The sequence below is a fragment of the Globicephala melas genome, chromosome 15 (genome assembly GCF_963455315.2).
Source record: "Globicephala melas chromosome 15, mGloMel1.2, whole genome shotgun sequence".
In the NCBI taxonomy this organism is placed as follows: Eukaryota; Metazoa; Chordata; class Mammalia; order Artiodactyla; family Delphinidae; genus Globicephala; species Globicephala melas.
In genome coordinates, this window is record NC_083328.1 from 78,713,015 (window position 1) to 78,718,073 (window position 5,059).

Below are 5,059 nucleotides of genomic sequence, written 5' to 3' on the forward strand. Positions count from 1 at the left end.
TTTGAATATGGCCTGGATATTAGTGATGTTAAGGAAATGCTTTTGTGTGTGTCTCTGTATGTGTACTGCAGTTATGAAGCAAAATGTCTGTAGTTTTTGGAGATTTATACAGAAGTTTATATAGGGTAAAATGTCAAGATAGTTGCAACTTTCCTTAAAAGCATTCAACATGAAAAATGTAAATTAAAAAATGGAAAAATATTAAATCCTGTTGATGGGTATAAGGGACTCCATTATGATAGTCTCATTACTTTTCAGTTTGCTTGGACATTTTCATGATGAACATACAAGTTCTGTTTATTATGCCATGTAAGATAGAATCAGGGGGTTGAGATAAAGTAATAGTGTTGGCCATCTTGAGTCTGAAGTGCTCAGGAAAAGATGTGATGAAGAGGTGACTAGGAGGTGACTTCTAATGTGAGATCTGAAGGAAGAGAATGAGTTGGCCACATTAAGAGCAGGAAAGTATTTCTGACAAAGAGAACAGCATGTTCAAAGACCGTGATGACATGATCTCATATAGTATCCATCATAAGGAATTCAGTAAAGAACTATTAGAACTAGTAAATAAGTTAAGCAAGGTTGCAGGGGACAGAACCATTACACAAAAAATTAACTGTATTTTAATACATGAGCAATGAAAAATCCAAAGAGGAAATTAAGAAAACAGTTTCAGGGCTTCCCTGGTGGCACAGTGGTTGAGAGTCCACCTGCCGATGCAGGGGACACGGGTTCGTACCCTGATCCGGGAAGATCCCACATGCCGCGGAGCGGCTGGGCCCGTGAGCCATGGCCGCTGAGCCTGCGCATCCGGAGCCTGTGCTCCGCAACGGGAGAGGCCACAACAGTGAGAGGCCCGCGTACCACAAAAAAAAAAAAAAAAAGAAAAGAAAAGAAAACCGTTTCATTTGTAATAGCATCAAAAATAATAAAATAGTTAGAAATTAATTTGACAAAAGAAGTGCAAAACTCACACTCTAAAAACTGCAAAACATTATTGAAAGTAATTAAAGGAGACCTAAATAGATGGAAAGACAGCTCTTGATCATGGATTGGAAGATAGCATCTTGTTAAGAAGGCAATACTCCTCAAGTTGATCTATAAATTCAATGGTATTTTGCAATAAAAATCTCACCTAACTTCTTGGCAGAAATTGAAAAGCTAATTCTGAAATTCGTAAGGAAATTCAAAGTTGGAGGACTCACACTTCCTGATTTCAAAACTTAACTACAATCAAGTAAGTAATCAAGATAGTAGTTAAGATAAAGAGGTGCTGGTATAGGATAGTCATATAGATCAGTGGCATAGAATTGAGAGTCCAGAAATAAACCCTCCCATTTAGAGTCAATTAACTTTCAATCAGAGTGCCAATACAACTAAATGAGGAAGCATAATCTTTTCAATAAATGGTGGCTGGGACAGCTATATATCCACATGTGAAGAATAAAGTTGCATCCCTACCTCTCACCATACACAAAAATTAACTCAAAATGGGTCACAGGCTAAATGTAAGAGATAAAATTATAAAACTTAGAAAAAAATAGGAATAAATCTCCATGACCTTGGGTTAGGCAAAAACCTTCTTAAATATGACAACAAAAATGCAAGCATTGAAAGAATAATGGATACATTGGACCTCATCAAAATTAATAACTTCCAAACTTCAAAGGATATCATCAAAGAAGTGAAACAACAACCCACACAGTGGAAGAAGTGGGAGAAAAATCATATATCTGATAGGGAACTTACATCTGGAGTAGATAACAAACTCCTACAACTTAATAATTTAAAACAAAAAAAGAGTAAATGGCAAAGATCTAGTATGGACATTTCTCCAAAGATACACAAATAATTGATAAGCACATGAAAAGATGCTCAACATCATGAGCCATCAGAGAAAAATACAAATAAAAACCACAATGAGATTCCACCTCTCACCCACTAGAATGGCAAGAATCAAAAAGATAGACGGTGAGTATTAGCAAAGGTATGGAGAAATTAGAACGCTAATACACTGCTCTAGGAAAGTCTGGAAATTACTCAAAGTTTTAAACATAAAGATAACCTATAGCCCAGCAATTCTGTATAAGAGAAATGAAAACAAATGTCCATACAAAAACAGGTACTCATATGAAAACCTGTACACAAATGTTCATAGCATCGTTAATCGTAGCAGCCCAAAGGTGGAAACAAGTCAAATGTCCATCAACTGATGAATAGATAAATCAATTGTGGTGCGTCCATACAATGGAATATTATTCAGCCATAAAAGGAATGAAATACAGATAAAATGTGGAAACATGCTACACTGTGGATTAACCTTAAAAAGTCATACTAAGAGAAAGAAGCCAGAAAAGACCACATATCATATGATCTCATCTATATGAAATGCCCCAAGTAGACAGATCTACAGAGGCAAAAATTAGACTAGTGGTTTCTGAGCGGCTGGGGAGATTGAGGGAAAATGGAGGGTGACAACCAATGAGCAAGAGGTTTCTTTTTGCAGTGGTGACACTGTTCAAGAGTAAAATCCATTTAATTCTGTACTTTGAGTGGCTAGATTTTATGGCATGTGGGTTATGTCTCAATAAAGCTGTGACATTAACAAGATCTGCAGCAGTTATGGCAAAATGTTAACGTTTCTTAAATTTGGGTTAGTGGTATGTTACACTGGTTCTTGATTATACTTTTCTGAATGTTTGTACTATTTCCAATAAAATCATAAAAGAAACTTGGTAGAGATAAGACTGAGTAGGGCTTTATTAGCCATAGTAGAAGTATTGGGCTTTATTCAAAGCAGGAAAAGAAAGTACAGACTGTTGGCTGATCAAAGAATGATAGAACTTGAGTTGCTTGGCAGTGTTAAAATAGATTGTCGCAGGGGATGGGTTCGGGGGAGGGAGAATAGAAGTCAGGAGGCTGGTTAAGGGGCTGCTGTTGCCCAGGTGAGAGGTTTGCTGGCTTGAACCAGGATGGTGGCAATAGTGATGGAGAGGGCTGGAGAGTCGTGCTAGTGTTATGGAACAGATGAGTCACTCTGTTCATTTTAGAGTCAAGTACACATCTTGGAAGAATAATGGACTGAGGCTGAAAAGGTGGCTGAACGCTATGAAAAGGCACATGGCTCAACCAAGTTAAGTGGTAGAGTCAGTTTTCTATACAGGTTGTATTTGTTTCCTATGGCTGCCCTAACAAATTACTATAAATTTAGTAGCTTTAAACAACATAAACTTACCATCTTACAGTTCTGGAGGTCCGAAGTCCAAAATGAGTCTCACTAGGCTAGAAATCAAGGTATTGGCAAGGCTGTGTTCCTTCTGCAAGGTCTAGGGGAGAAGCCCTTTGCTTGCCTTTCCCCTTCTACAGGCCACCTGCATTCCTGGGCTCATGGCCTCCTTCATCTTCAAAGACACCCGCTGCCAGTCGAGTCTTCCTCACATTGCATCTCTCTGACACCGACTCTCCTGCCTCCTTCTTTCACTTATAAATATCCTTGTGATTCCATTGGGGCACTTGGATAATCCAGGATTATCTCTCCATCTCAAGGTCAGCTGATTAGCAACCTTAATTACACTTGCAACCTTAATTCTTTCTTGCCTAGAGCATATAACATAGTCATTATTCTCAGAGGTTCTGCCGTATGCAAGATGTTATCCTAGGTACAGTAGGAAATGGGAACATGAAAGACAGGCTCTGTCTTCAGGGACATAGACGGAGTGACAAGGAAGTCACGTCATGGGGAATCAGGAACCAAACTCATACAAGCATCATGCGATAAGTTTGAAAAAGAAATATATACGGGGTAGTCAGGGCAGGCCCTCTGTAGGAGGCTGGTCTTGGTGTGGATGTTTGATAATGGAGTTGGGGTTTTAGTACGTAATAGATAGGATATTGTATCGAGTTTAGGGGAAAGAGAATGTCAAAGGAGTGGATCAACTTATATATTGCACTTTTCTTAACTGCAACTCTGATTTTGAATACAAACATAGCAAAACACCTGGAATACAGTAGGTGCCCAAACAGAGTTTGTGGAATAAATGACTGCATGGCAAAAGATTGTATCCTTGGACCACTATAGCTTTTTGCCATTAGAGCTCTGTACTTTATTCAGCAAAGCACTTTCCTAAACAAATTATTAAATCCAGGTACATTCAAAAGCTGAATAAATAGGAGAAGCTGTATTATATGATTGAGTACCGATGGTAGAAAAAATTGAATAATGAAATTTGTATTTTCAAGATGGATTACATGGATATCCAACCGAAATATGGTTATCTCATCTAAATAAAGGTCCTAATTTCATAAAAAAACTTTGCATATTGATTTTATTTACTCATTAAATTCTAAATCATTTTTGATACAAAACAGAGTGTAAGTAATTAAAAATATTTCATGCAACAAAGTTTTATTGGGCAACTGTGTGCTGAATACACTGTTAAGATCTGGAGATTTTAAAAAAAGATAAGACATAAACCCTGTCCTCAGATTTTTCATCATTTTAACACACTTTTACTTTATGTAGTGGTTAACAACTCTATCACTGACTGGCTTAGCCATCTTGGGCAAGTTAGTTAACATCTTTGTGCATGTTTCTGTGTATGTGTGTGTGTGTTTGTGTGTGTGTGTGTATTCGTCTACTTGGAAAATTTCAAACATATACAAAAGAACAGAGAATTGTATAATGAAACCCCCATGCATCTATCAACCAGATTCAGCAGTTTTCAACTCATGGGCAAATGTGCTTTTTGTCTAAATGTCCTTACTTTGCTCCTTACCCCTTAACTATTGGATTATTTTGAAACCCGTCCTGGATATCATATTCTTTTCATCTATAAGAACTTCCTCAGGTACTTCTAATTTTAACATAACCATAACACCATCATTACATGCAAAAAATAATAATTCCTTAGTTTTATGAACTATCCAATCAATGTTAAAAAGTTCCTGCTTATATCATACATATTTTCTTTTTAGATGATTTTTTTTTTCAAATCAGGATTCAAAGTCCACACATTGCCTTTGATGGCTGTGTCTTTCAATGTGCAAGTTCACCTCCCAC